This window comes from Diuraphis noxia, unplaced genomic scaffold (assembly GCF_037042655.1).
Source record: "Diuraphis noxia isolate RWA-SAM2 unplaced genomic scaffold, SU_Dnox_SAM2 contig0001, whole genome shotgun sequence".
Classification (NCBI taxonomy): Eukaryota; Metazoa; Arthropoda; class Insecta; order Hemiptera; family Aphididae; genus Diuraphis; species Diuraphis noxia.
Window position 1 is genome coordinate 33,060,538 of NW_028301711.1, and position 16,439 is coordinate 33,076,976.

Sequence of the window (16,439 nt, forward strand, 5' to 3'; positions counted from 1 at the left end):
TGATCGTCGTGGTCGCGGTCGCCGTCGCCGCCGTGGTTGTAGTCGCAGTCGCCGCCGTCGACGTTGTCCGTAAAATCGCGGCGGTAGTCGGCGTCCGAGTCCGCGGTGATGCCTGCCGCCGCCGCCGCGAGCGTTGGCCGTCGTCGTGGTGTGAGCGGTGGGCACCGGTCGACGGTGGTGGTGTTGCCGCTCGTTGCTCCAGAGCCGCCTGCCGCTGCTGCTATTAACGAGCGTCCCCGCCGCCGCCATCACCGCCGCGAGACCACAATCGATATCAAACGCGCGCGCCAAATAACGTACGCTGCTGTTTCGCTCACACGCGCGGGCGCGCCACGCGGCACCCACTTATACCGTGGTATAATAGGTGTGCGAGCAGTGGTAGTATAGTAATACAGTAACACGCGTGCGAAATCCCCTCACACCCCTGCCGCCATCATGACGGGCCGCACTCATCCAGTCGACAATGAGTGGCGGCGTCAATCCGTTCTTTTTGTCATTATTGTTATTCTTTTTTTCATTTCCGGTTGCCCCCGTATAGGCACACACGCGGTCCTCGGAGACGCGATCGTCTGCTGAAGACTACCCTCGCCTTGCGCGCATAGTGTGTACGATTATTATTTTAAGAAAAATATATCATTCGGTAGGTATACTGATTAATCCGTAAAATAAAAGTAATATATCTTGTCCCAGTTCAGATAATTTATCATAACCCCTCCCACCCCCTGAAATTTGTAGAATGAATTTTTTATCACGAGAAAACTAAAATTTATGGTGACTTATCAATTACAAATTATAACACGAACAAAAGTTAGTAGTCTATTAAACTTGACGATATATTTTGCCATGTTCAGGTGTCTGGTCATCCAATACGATAAGATACGTTTTTGTTTTGTGATGCGTGTTGCTTCACTACTTCAGGGATCTGGAACTCGTAATTAGGAAGTTTTTTCTACTTTAATCAATTGAGCTCCAAATACATCTATATTACACTGATCGGTTGAAGGTTTCTATAATATTAAAGGTAATGACGTGATGTAACAGATAGACCGGGATAAAAGTGATAAAAGTTTTCCAAGTATTAGACAAAATAACATCATTTATTATATTATAGATAAAACGGTACCTACCTATATAAATAGTACCTACATAACCACGCTCCTTCGATTGAACACTTGGAATGTGGCGTAATTATACGCCTAGAAGAAATGGTGCCATTGGGCCATTAAAATTACTACAGTTCTCAAATGTTTAGATATTAAGAATAGTAAATTTATTTAAACTGAAAATATTGGTAAAAAGGGTAAGAGTAGATAATTAAACATAATAGATGATTAAAAATCAATCTAAAAACCATGGCGGAGACAAGCAAAAGCATGGTAAAGAAAACCAAATTAATCAAGACCATCAACACACCACTGAATTGTCTAAGAGGACTACAGCTTAAATTGTGTCGTGTTGGAGATTTACTTGATCACGATAACGAGACTTGACGATTAAACATGTCCATTTTAAACACGGATTGTAATAAACACAATTAACGCTATTTTTCAAACTCTGAATAACCAAGATTTGTATGGAAAGTGAAGATAACTCAGATATCCAGAAACAATGACGGAGAATAAATTAAGCTAACACCTCAATGGATAAAATTACGTAAATTAACCTAGACACTGTAAACAAAAATCCTTTATTCCCATAATTGTATAGTAGAGCAATAATAACTTCAAAATAAGATAAATATTAAATACTTCTATCAATAGTCATATTAAAACTGAACGGCAGGAATATGATGACCAGAGAGAGACAGCTATAGGTGTCTTTATAAAAAGGTTTTTGCGCATCCGGGAACAAGATTTTTCTTCAGCATCAGCGCAAAGACTTTTTCTTTACCATTCCTCTTCTCTGGCGATATATACGAAAGAAACATGCCTTACGTTTTATTGTTACAAGTATGTGTCAATCTATTAATTCGTAATCGTATAATACAGATCATCCCTTCTTGTCGATGACCATGATTTCATTGAGGATGTCCGATTTCTACGCGTCACAGTCTGGCCTTTATTTATTAGTCAGTTACATTTTATTAAATGTGTTATAATGATGTGTTACAGTGTTAGAATATCATTACAGTGGAGTAATTACAATTTACAATCCATAGCCAGTGGCATCATTTCAGGTTTTGTTAGATTAGATAATTAGGGCAACCCTCACTAATTTGCCGATTCAATATTTTTCAAATTCACATGTTGGTAACGTCTTAGTAAAAACATACCTTTAATCCAGAACGAAAAAATTCAAACAAAGCATATCTAATACTATATACCTAAAAAACCAAAAGTTTCTATCTAAAGAACTTTTGGTTCTGATCGGACATTTTTCATATTTTTGTTTTTTCTTATTTTTATATCAAGTTTTGACTAAAAGAATAAAAAATTGCTAGTGTTAACGCAGAACAAATTTTTGAATTATTTGATTTACCACTGGAATTAATTAATTGAGAAAAAAATAATAATACAGTTAAAAGTTTGAAATGGTTTAAAATAGCTCTCCTGAATAATATGATATATCTAGATCGTATATTTTGGTTCTGAGACCATGAATTTCAGTACAACTATCTGACATATTAAAATTTTATATCATGTGTCAATAATAATATCCACTTATTTTTTAAGTTCAAGTGTATTTTTCATAATATATCTTACAAAAAAACAAAACTTTTGTAATGTTATAATGGCAGTTTATCACCTCCAAAATCTTAATAAAGTTAGTGCGCCGGTGTGTCTATCAATATTAATCATAAAAGCTATATTGTGTAGCTTCGGGTATAATCTGATTCAGGTATATGTATTTATGGGGATACTTATTTTGAACTCGAGGGGTGTATTAAACTCTGACCAGCACTCCCTCGGTCGAACTTTCGATTATCATCGGTTATTGTAATCACAACGAGATTTCGTTTTATACCCGCCTGATGGCTTCTACAACATCGCGGAGGAACTTATTACCTCATATTTGACAGTGCCATTGCTCCGAACGTTATAAATTTATAATATAATATGACATATTGACATGATATAATTATTATGTTATTATATTCTTTTTTTATTAATATTATTATAAAATCAGTGCTTGGAAAGGTCCTTTAAAAAAAGGAATTAGTTCACGTTTGCGATCATATCGTTAAAAATTTTCGTCATAAAAATTATTTAAATTCTCTATGCAAGTAACAAAAAAAGCATCAAAGTCTGAAAATTGAACGAAGTCGTTGGAACAATTTCCTTTTAACGAGTTTCTTCCCAGCAGTGAATACAAAATATATTATAAAATATTATGTAACTTATGATATGAATAATATCGTAACGACGCTTTTGATGCGATTTCACTGTCTAGCATCCCTCCGCGCCACGAGAGTCAACGTCACGCGTGCCATTTGTGTTTCTCGGCCGTATCACACGAGCAACCTTGACCTATCACCACGCAGACAGTTGTACCATAGTACCTACTACATTAAATGCACTATAGCTCATAGGTGTACATTATTTGATGTTTATTATTATTTGTTATTTTTGTTATTTTTGTTATTTTTGATATTGTTAATAGGTATTACTTTAATTTAATTATTTATATTTTATGTAGGTACGGCGAGAAGGCGGTGGCCGTTGATACCGTGGTGGCCGTTGCGGTATTTTCGAGTTGACCTCTTCGTCACCACCGCAACGGTACTATAGGTACCTCTTAAGGCGCGTAGAACCACCGATCACGCACACGCCACCGACACGCAACGCGAACCCTGCAATATAAATAATATTTTAGTGTCTCAACCATGGGAGATAGAAGGAGACATGTTGTCACAACATCTTTCATATATTTTTATTTTTGTTTGTTTGATTGAAGCCATTATGTATAAAAAAAAAAAATGTTCAATAGTTACATAGTGTCACCTAGGCTATTGATTATAATCTCTCGATCATAAATTTATCACCTAGGACGTGCGTTAATAATACTTTTTGTATTCATCATCTACTTCATCCAAAATCAATATATAGTATTGTACCATACTACACGTTATTATTATTACTATATAGGTATATAGGTAGTTATTATAGTATACTATACAATAATTAATTGCATTAAATACGAATATTAGTACAATTTATGTGAAGGTAGCTTACAATAAAATGTATTTATTTGTATACTTGAACCCTTTGTACCTAATATATATATATTTAAGTATAAGTATATAGTCAGTTATACTATATAGAATATATAGATACTTAAAAATATTTCTGATATACGAGTATATAATTTTTTATTTATCTATTTATTTAAAGCCACAACAACTATGGTTATTGTTTTAAATCATTAAAATATACATTATTAAACTATATTTAATTTAAATTATTACGTTGTGGTAGGTTTGAGAGTATAATACAGTGAAGAGAAGGATGGAAAACGAAAAAAACAATATAATTATATACGGTTTAACGGTTATAAAGTTTAGTTCTTTGTAGAAACGTTATAATGTTGCAGAAGTTTTCAAGACTAGCTGGGTCCATGCGTGCTTCATATAAGTGACCCGGAATGTTTAGCTATTTACCTACTTTTATTATCTATATAGTATATAGATAGATATTTTTATGCTTTTTTTTAGAAAAAGTATAGAAGTTTAGTGCCAAGTCCCATTACCCCTAAATCAAGTTTAATGCACCATTACTTATTACTTTATTAGGTACTGATTCATTCAATTCTTATTGATTGTTTATGCAACACAGCATAAGTATAATATTATGATTTGTAATTTTTTTCCCTATAAACTATAAAGCCAGCAAAAAATATCTTGTACACTAAACATTTCAATCTTCTGCTCGTCTGTACGCATATAATAATATAATATTATGTTGAACTAACTTTAATTTAATCATTTCAAAAGATTATGAGTTTTTAAAATCTATGTATAGTATCAAAATCTACCTAAGAGACATATAATCAACGTAATAAATGTTTTCTGTTTTCATATACTTATTTTATTACAATTTACTCCTACTTTCGCATAGGACTAATATTGTACTCATAAAAATCTAAGTAAACATAGCCCATAGGTAATTATATTTTAACAATATCTGAAATATCTTCGTTATTTTCAGTACACTGCAACTGCTGATAAGCTATAATATAAAAGCTAAAATTATGAAACATATTATTTTACTTTTTGGTTTTAGATTAGACATTATATATTTTACGTTATCACTAATTCACAAAATATAATTGCCTATACCAAGTACGAAAGAGATTTGTTTAAAATATTGTTTTGATATTCAACTTCTCTCCATTTTATTCAACATTTTACAATTTAATTTATATCTATAATTATTTTATAATGTTTATTTCTTTTCAATTATAAATAAACCCTAGAACTCTATTCTCGCATATACAGTCTATGGTAAAATATACTAAACACGCGTTCATTGAAAGATGCAAAGCAAGCAAAACTGTGTAGGTATGTATAAAAAGTTTTATTACAAGCGTGTATTGAAGAATATTCGTATATATTAAACAATGAGTTGTTTTATAAATGTATCATGTACCTACATACCTAATTATTGATATAATGTGGAGCTTACCTACGGATTTCATTCAATGTGATTATTTAATAATCTCATAAATAAATATAATACAATTTTTAATTTTTATCTAAGTTATAGGTAATATTGTAAAAAAAATTATCATTTCTATTTATTATGAAAAAAAAACAAATTCATAAAAATTGTAATTTTTACAGGTATGCCAAAAACCATGTACCTATTACCTATTGAAAATAATAAAACAATGTTAACAGGTATAATGTAAATGTTTTTACTAGGTTGACCATGAATAGGAATCCTGATAACGTTAAGAAATGTTCATATATAATTATTATAACGTACGTATTTATTTATTTAAAATATAAACGGACGTGAGTCCTTAAAAATATTTTGTGCGTATACACTTTAAAAATAATACAATAATATCATAGGAATGACAAATTTTAAACTGAGATGTATTGTACATAATATAAGTCACAAATATAGACAAGAGAACAAAAAAGTTAGTATATATTTTTGACTTCAGTGCCTCGATCGATCAGAAAGTGAATCTGTTGGTACTTTGGGGGGGGGGGGGGGGGTCAAAAGTAAAAAAATTCTTCATATTTTTCTAAATAATTGGAATAAAAAAACTAAAAATTAAGAGAAAAACGGTAAATTTTACACACAATCAGTTTTCGACAAAATCGATTTTGGTTTTTGATGTAACTTTAAAAAAAATCACCATAGATACCTACATGAAATTTTCACCAAATGTTTATATAAGTATACTCTATATACCATGCAATTTTCAAAAATTTTCGACTTAAGTTGAACTATTCACGAGGTATATGCAATTTTCGATTATTATTAGTTTTTTTATAATTAATATCGATAAAAATTAATTTGTTGAGTAGAAAAGCTTGAAAATTTAATGCAAGGCTCTTAACACATTGTTACAATAGCAGTTGAAAAATAAAAGAAATTCAGTCACAATTTTTTTTTTTGTAAGCATTCAAAGTTCGAATTTTGATTAAATAATACGTACAAATCACAAAAATTTGCAAATTATTTTAAGCTAGAAATTCATAAAAATTTTCTTTTTAAATCTAAGATTTGAAAATTTATTACAAGATTCTTTACAAGTTTGTCAATGTTTATCAAAAAAAAAAATGTCCACCGGAAATTCAAATTAAATTTTTATGAGCATTTGAAATTTAAATTATGACAACATTGGATTTTTACTGGATTTCACATTTAGCGATTTTTTGATGTTGGTATAACTCTAAAATAAATGACCTCAGATACCTGAAATTTTCACTGAATGTTTATATAGGTATTTTCTATATTTAATACAATTTTCAAAATATTTAGATTTGTTTTGAGCTATTTACTGAATTTTAATTTTTCAACTTTTTTAGTTTTTTTTTTCTATAAGCATTTGAAGTTCAAATTTTGACTAAATACGTAAAAATTACGGCAGTGTTCAAATTATCTTAGATAGAAATTCATATAAGTTTTTATTTTTAGATCTAAGATTTTGCCTCCAATGGGCGGTTTCTTATTTCCAGCCTCTCAAAAACCATATCACCTCCATCACATGCACTTATTGTAAAACAACATTTACAGATTGTGTATATTTAAATAAACGTTAAAAAAAAAAAAAAAAAAAAAGATCTAAGATTTGAAAATTAAATACAAGGCGCCTAACATATTTTTACAATAGAAGTTGAAAAATAAAATAAATATTTAACCACAATTTTAGATTCTGAACGGAGTGATGAATGTATTGATTTTACAATGATGTGTGTTTTTTTTTTTTTTTTTGTCTGTGTACAGCATAACTAGCCGAAATAATGCTTCAATTTCAAACTTTGAGGGTGGTTTCTGATGTAAAACTGTAAAAGTGAATATCCTCGGTACATTTTAAAGGTCAAAAGTAAACATGTTCCAACAGTTTTCAAAAAAATCGAAAAAAACAAAAAACAAAATGACGGAAAAACGGGAATTTTTACGCAAAATCAGATTTCGACCAAATCAATTTATTTATGTGGTTGTAATTCAAAAACTAATCACTGTAAATACTTGAAATTTTCACCAAATGTTTATGTTAGTGTTATCTTTATACACTTTAATTTTCAACAATTTTGACTTTTCTTGAGTTATTTATAGTTATTTATAGACAACTGAAATTTTCGATTTTTATGAGAATTTTTTTTCTTGAAGTGTCCGTAAAAAAATTTTGGATGACCAAAAAAACTTGAAAAATTTATACAAGGTTTCTTATGAGTTGTTCTTATTTAAACTAAAAAAAATTAAAAATCATTGGTCACAATTATTTATTATAAGCGTTTATAGTTCAAATTTTTACGAAATCTGTCGAAAACACGAAAATTTGCAAGTAATTTTGAAGTTGAAAAATCATAAAAAATTGTGTGTTTATAACTAAGGATTTAAAATACAACACTAAGTTTTCCGTAAGTTTTTGTTCAAGTAGCTATAGAGAAAACTCGAAGCATCATTATAAGAAAAATTTCAAGTGCGTTTGAATTTAAAGTTTTTATTCAATCGCGTAACGATAACGATTTATCCTCAAACCAGGTATATGTATGTTATAGCGATTGTCGCGAAAGTCGGACGTAGATGGTAGGTAAGCCGCGCTCCGAGAGCATCACTCCTCCACAAACACATGCACACGCACACACATGTACATATTACATAATCACAGTGTTTGGAAAGAACGTCGTTCATGTACGCATGTTCACACGTTCACGTTCATAGTTAGTGAACGATACGCGAACGTCGCTCATTTTTTAAAAATAGAACGTGAACGTGAACGACGTTTATATTTTTAATGAATTTGAACGATTTTGAAGACGCTCAATTTATTTACTATTTAATAAATATAACATGTTAATATGTATATAATTTAGATGCTTTAGAAAATGTATATGCTCTAAAGTCTAAATTGTTTTTATTTTTGGGTTGAGACCTATATGTTTATGGGTTTTTATTCAAACTGCTGGTAAACTATTTTATAAACAAAAAATTATATGAACGACCTTATGAACGCGTCATTTTTTCAAAGAACATGAACGTGAACGCGTTCGTTTGAAAAAACATGAACGTGAACGTGAACGAGTTCCTTTTTAAGGACTGAACGTGAACGTGAACGAACTCATTTTTTTAGTGAACGTTCCGAACATTGCATAATCAGCAGTATTGGTGCAACTAAACAGGTATTCGGGTAACTCGTACACAGCCCACAATAGATAGTTTCTTTTATCTCTGACTAATATGATATTAACTAGACGAAGAGCGATTGAGGTAGCATCAGGAGAAACGAAAATGGAGCAATGAAAAGACGTCTGAGGTATCACAGATCACGACTCCTCTCACTATCTATCCTGATGAGACACCACAGGAGCGATGCGATCACGGCAGCAAGGTGACGGATATATTATGCCTTATTTGTTTTATATTTAATCTTGTAATGTAGTTTGAATTATTTTGTTCAATAAATGATGTTGCATGGAGGTAAGTACTATGTACTTATATACTGTACTACATATATTATGTACTATATACTTTGTATAACGAAAGATTATACAAATTATTGTTTTCATATTTGTACAAACTTAAGTGATAGTAGACAATAGTTGATATTAAGTAGCTAATAATAAATGCGTTAGCTTGATTTCTAACTTACATTATTTTATTTTATCCTAATATTTAATAGATTAAAAATAAGGTTTAATCCAAATTTTGTGAAGCTGTATAAATTTAGGAATTCTCATTGTAAATCAATTATTTATTTATATTTACAATGAGAATCGGTCTACCTATAGGAATACTGGACGTTTAAAATTATGGATAACGAAAATCTTGGTGTAGAAACAAGGGCCAGTGACCAGGTACAATCCATCAATACATATAAAATCTAAATAGCACTGACACACTGATTGCTGTATTTCAAAAAATAATCAAAGCATTTTCAAAATTTTGATTTTAAAGGATGAAATCGGGTAGAATGTGAAAATTGTATATTTGTATGCATATTGTGTATTTATATAACAATAGCTATTAAATACCTAATCATATTAGTTGGTTGATAACGTTTGACGTTTGTTGCACGTTGGAACACTGAAATGTAATTTATTATTAATGTTAAAATATTATTTTTCATATAATTATTGACGTTTTTTCGGTTTAATCTTTGGAACTACTTACAATTTGGTTTACCATCAGAAAACTACAATAATCTACATCCCAAGGATCTATTGGCTATATTTTATCTAGATCACTGGTCTTTAATTTTTTTTATTGCAAACTTGGAATTTTTATAGAAATAATAGATATATATATATATAGCTAATAATAATAAATTTAAATATTATTTTATTTATTACAGGATTACTATTGGTTTTACGATTCATTATGGATGGATAAGACATTATCAATTAATTATTAGATACTTTTACAAAGCAATAAATGCGATATAATAATATTATGATCACTACAGTTACGCCGGATATCAAACGACGAATTAAACACAAATTTTGAATCATTTAGATATATATAATATCGCGTATTTTTAACGGGCAACGAAGTGCACGAGGATCAGATAGTATATTAATATAATTATATATCTATACACAGTATATGAATTAATATGAAAGACATTTTTGTGACTAGAAATTTAAATTTTCATAAGATTATTATTCGTATGTGTTGGTCTTATTATTACATATTTCTTTGTACGTTTAACATACACAATAGTGTGTAAGTAACTATTTACCACTCAAATTATAGTCTTTTTATATACCCATATTATACATAACATTTTTGTTCTCGTTCGTGTTTTTTGTTTTTCTATTCACACAAAAAACAAAGACATTTAAAGTTCAACTAAAACAATATACTTACAATTAGTATATGCAAACAATAAAATTATACTAGCTTGTTTAATTTTTTGAAAATGAGTAAAATGAAAAACAACAACAATTTATTATTGTATCTACTAAATCTCTATCTGCAGCACTAGTATCACTAGGATTGATTTGGAATTAAAAATATTAATAGGTATTTAGTAGGTAGTTCAGTGTTCAACATAACTATTCTTTAATAGCACTAATAAATATATTTTATTCGTCTATATTTATTTATATTTGAAATAATGACCAAGACCAACGACTCATGTGTAACAAAATTTATATAATTAAATTAGTCTACCTACATAAACATGATTAACTCGTAATTATAATTTGTGTACATAATATGGTTTAATTATAAACAATATATTAAGTGTATTGTAAAAATATGAAATTCTACTTCAGTAAAAAAATGAAATACATAAACGTAATGCTAATAAAATGTTTCTGAAGATGTATCATGTATGTCAGGTAATTAAAATTCGGAAAAGGTCATCGTTTATCAGAGTAATATTTTAGTATTAATAGTATTAATAATTGAACCAAACTATAAATAATTGTGACCACGAATTTAAAATATCTATAAAATAAAAAAGTACCTATCCAATCTGCGGAAACGCACCGAGCATACGTACCAGATAAGTGAACAACCGGGATATCTAGCAACATATCCTTGCTACACATACAAAACACGTGTTATAACTCTACAAACTTAAGAACCACTTCCAAACCTGCACCCTACACCATATGTTGCTGCAGATTACCACTAATAAAAATATATTAGGTTTTTAGTGGAGAGTTGACTGGTTTATAGATATATAATTTGAAAATATACAATATATATCATAATTTATTAAAATTATAATAAAATAACGATTTTTTTTAATACAATATGGTATCTACATAACAAAGTGATAGAGACAAGTAGGTCATAAGGTCAAGGGACAATATATTTTTGCCTGGAAGGTGTATGGCAAACATATGTATAATATATTAATGGCGAAAAGGCCAAGAGCCCACAACAATGTAATTTAAAGGTTTGTAATTAAACAATTATCCAAGGAAAGTAAAATTTGATTAGTAAGTTTATTTTTAAACATCCACCTATTTTAATAAATAATCATACAGTTAAGAGTGAGAAATGATTTATAAAATTAGTCATTAAGCTTCAAATTGAAGGATGTGGAAGGATACATTATTTGTACATTATGAAAACAAAATATAACTTGAATGTTCAATAGACATAACCCTCAATATAATACACTTTAATAGATAAAAGTATTTATTGATAACATTGAAATCCTTAGCTTTATGGACGGTTAATGGAAATCATAATCAATTAAATACACAGTATAATATTATTATTATTATTATTTTACAATAGATAAATACAATGTTTAAAAAAAAATCGCTTTCTGTTCCAAAAAATATTTTTGAAAATATTAAAACAAATTTCCCATTTTTTTAACTCATTTATTATTCCATAAAAACACATTTTCATCTTGCATGATATCATAACTGTTCACTACAGTATGAAAATTCATATATAAATGAATTAAAACAAAATACCTGCAGTCTGTCACCTGCAACAATATTTACCCGGTTTAAACTCGAAACACAAAAAACTAACCTAATCTTATTAAAGACCTTTAAAACACATTGCTTCAATATCGGAGAGAAACTTTTCCAAGTTAATTAAAAAAATAAAAACTTGAAAAGGACAGGGTGATCTTTTTCCGGTACAGTGAGATGTAGACAATATACATCCATTATGATAAACTGAATGTGTTGATGTAAGAAAGATACATAGCTGATAACAACTACCTATGATGTTCAAGAATTTTAATTTAATGAATGACAAAAAATTTTAATAACCTAATTAGTAATTTATATAATCTTATGGATTAGAAAAAGTAGCGTGTTATATCTTATATAATCCTTTTGTAAAAATATAAACTTGAATATTTTTATAACTTATCACGTACCTATTCTTTTAGTACTTGGTAAACGAACTTAGTGAAGCTTCTGGACATACAGTGTACGAAAAAGGAATATTTCATTCATAAACACTCATTTTTTTTTAAATTTAAATTTAATGCCCTGAAAAATTCTGCCTGTCATATAAAATTTTTCAAATATTCGACCTATATTAAAATATGCCATATCCCGTAATCATTCATTTTGAGTTTACTACAAACTTTAAAACATATAACATTCTAGTAGCTCACTTGTAAATAACTATATAAAACCTTTATTATTTTATAAGCAATCAAAATAAACGTACGTTTGGAAAAGTTACCGAGGTTTTTGAGAACGCTGTTGAAATAAAAAATATGTGGTTTCTTAAAATTAGAGAAATTGGCCACTAGCGCTTTGAAATATTATAAATCAATCAATTTTCTTAGGTAACTGATAATTATTGTTAATTATTTAAAAAAAAAACTTTATTCCATTATTAATTATAACGTATTGTGTTTACAGAATACAGATTAAGTTTTATTTGAACTCGATCTGGCTGTTATGCTCTGGTGTATATGAGCAATGTTGAGACTTCAAAGTTGAAAATTTGAATATATGTTTATTCTCCAATGTTACCCAGTCTTTAGAAAGCGGTACCAGAACAATACTCATCACAGCATTCAAAATGAAGGTTTTTTTTTAAATTTAGATAATCCACAACAAAAAAGGTCAATGGCTTAAAAAAAGGGTTAACATGTTTTTTGAATTTATGCTTCATGGAGGTTATAAATTTGGAGATTGGATATCTATATAGATTCGGCAGAAGCAAATTATGTGATTGACTGAAAGTATTTCTCCACATATAGACCACATTGGTCTGGTTCCGTTCTGGTCATAAGGTGTTTGTGGGTCAGCCATGTGTGTCGTCTGGATATTGTGAAGGTTGGACATGGGGATGGGAATGGTTGATTTTATTTCATTAAGTTTGGTGTGAAATGTTGACCACGATTGGTGCAATTGATTCAGAATATGCGTGTGGATGGACTGTTTTATGTCTTGAAATAAGCTCATAGAAATATAACAATAGTTAGAGGAAGATATTGCTCGTATAGCGTATGCATCAGCCAATTTGTTTCCGAAGATTCCAATATGACTTGGTGTACTTGGTGTAAAGTTGAATGTTTTTTATGGAAGCCAAATTGCGTGTTAGTAATTATTTTTTTTGTCATTTATAATTTTTGAAATATGTTTAAGTATTAATTTTTCAGTTAATTTTTCAAAGAAAGGCAAAAGGCTAATTGAACGATAGGTTGATGCAATGTCTGGAGGCTTACCTGGTTATGGAATCAAAATTATAACTGATACTTTCCATAGTGGAAAGAAGGAGTCTTAGTATGGAGTTTAATATGTGAGTTAATCTTTTTTTGAAAGTTCTCAAGTTACTTCTGCTATTATTAAAACTATGCCAGGTGCTTTTTTAAGTGGGAAAGATTTTATCAAGTGATGAATTTCACCTGGAGAAAAAGGTTTTTGAGCAAGATATAATGGTAAAAGAGAAATTCATGAATTCTCTATTTTGTGTGTGTGTTCGATTGTTTTACGAAATTTGTCCCAGTTCATTGGGTAATTAATTAGAGTGGGTTAAGTATTTTGATATGAAAATAATACATCGATAGACAGAAGAACTGGAAAGTGATCAGAACATGGGTCCAGTAAGTTTTGAATTTGGTGATTGATATTATTTGGAATTTTTATTACAAATATATTTAAGATGTCTGGACGTTTTCTAGGGTACGTTGGCCAGTAAGTTGGATTGGAAGGTGTAATTATAGAGTAATGGTTCAAATCAATGGTTTGGAGTAAGTCGTGTCCTTTAAAGTTTGTGGAATGGCAGCCCCAAATTTGATTTTTGGCGTTTAGTCAACCCAACGATAAAGTAGTGACCGAGAGAATTAAAGAATATTTAATATTGTGGTGGTGTGATTTTTTGTTTTGGGGGACAGTAGGTTGCTGAGATTGTGATTAGTACATGATTGAAGTTAATACAGTGGAACCTCTCTTAAAGGACACCTCTAATTAGCGGACACGTCTCAATAACGGACAAAATTTCCAGTCCCGGCATAGTCCCGTTGAAAATAATAGATAATGCTCCTCTAAATAGCGGACACCTCTGAAAATGGACGCCGACAGGTTTAGGTAGTCTGAAGTGTTTAAATATATCTAAATAATGGACAGCTGTCCAAGAAATACGAACTTATTGTGTAGGTATACAATACAATAAGTGTATTTCTATTTTACCGATAATGACATTTATCCAAATCTTAATGAATACGATAAGTTATGAAAAATTACAAAATTAAATAAGAACCTATACGAACGATAGTGATGTTATGGCTTAGGTACTGATATTAATAGCATTGTCCGTTAGTATCGTATTTACCATGGCTCCGGTACGGTCGCGTTTGACGTTGAAAAATAAAATCGACATAATAAAATGTTATGATGCAAAAAAACAAAGTGTTCGTGAATTAGCGACTCAATTTGAAGTTGGTAAAACTCAAATAGGAACCATACTCAAGTTCCGGGTAGATCTACTGCGTAAATAGTGTGATGAAAACGTGAATGGAGAGACAAAAAAGAATTTTATTGAAGATAAGGGCTTTGAAATAGACCATATTGTGTGTTATGAATGGTTCTGCCACGTCCGTGCTAAAAATTTGCCCATCTCTGGTCTTTCCATACAGGAAAAAGCTATAGAAATTGCTTAAACTTTGGGTAGAATTAATTTTAAAGCGTCTAATGGATGGCTCGAAAAATTTCGCAAACGTCACAACATTGCTTATAAAGCTATATGTGGAGAAAGCAGTTCCGTTGACCATGATATTGTGGACGACTGGAATAATAAATTAGTCGAAACGTGTGAAGGATTTGTTCCGAAAAATATTTTTAATTTAGATGAAACTGGTTTATTTTTTCGTGCTTTACCCAATTAAACAATGTGTCTCAAAGGTAAGAACTGCAGTGGTGGAAAAATAAGTAAAGAACGAATTACAGTCATGTTGTGTGTTAATATGGAAGGTGATTTTGAAACACCTTTGGTGATTGGAAAGGCGTTAAAACCCCGGTGTTTTAAGAACATTATCGTCAACGATCTTGGAGTAACGTGGAAAGCTAATCGTAAAGCTTGGATGACACAAGAATTAATGAAAGAATGGTTACATATAATACAATAAATACATACATATTATTTTATCAATTTTTCCCAATAGCGGACACCTCTTAATAGCGGACAATTTGGTCGGTTCCGTTAGTGTCCGCTATTCAGAGGTTTTATTGTATTTATTAGTGCTGCTTGTAGGAAATCATTATTTATTATAGGAAGAGGGGTAAATTTTAGAGTTGATTTGACAAGAATCGCGGTGCCAGCGTGGGCAGTATTATCAGGGTGGTTTGAGGAAATTAAGTTATAGTCTGGAATTTTAAATTTTGTGTTGGGAGTGAAATGGGTTTCAGAAATTAGGACGAAGTCAATTCTTTTATCATTTAGACTCTAAATTTTAGAGTAATAATTAGTTCGTTTTTGCGGTTTTGTAATCCATTGTAGAAAAACTAAAGATGAATTGGCGAGAAAGTTATTTAGAATTTTAAGCGAGTAGGCGACCTAACCTAACCTAACCATAATGAGAAGAGATAGCAAGGGATTTATTGGTGCTTTGAATTCATTTATGAAGTTTTAGAGATTCGCGTTTTCATTGTAATTAGATACATTAGGATTTTGGTCAGATGTGACCTGCGCATAAGAGCGAGTAGGGTATGGAGAAGAGTTTGGTTGCATTGATTGCTGTTGGGTAGTTTTTACATTCATTATTATTAATACTTACATTCTTTGCGTCAGTTGAATTTGAGTTAGTGAGGTTGGGTTTGAGATTATTTGTGGTTGGTTTGCGAGAACATTGGAACTGCTTGTAAACTTGGCATCTTTTATAGT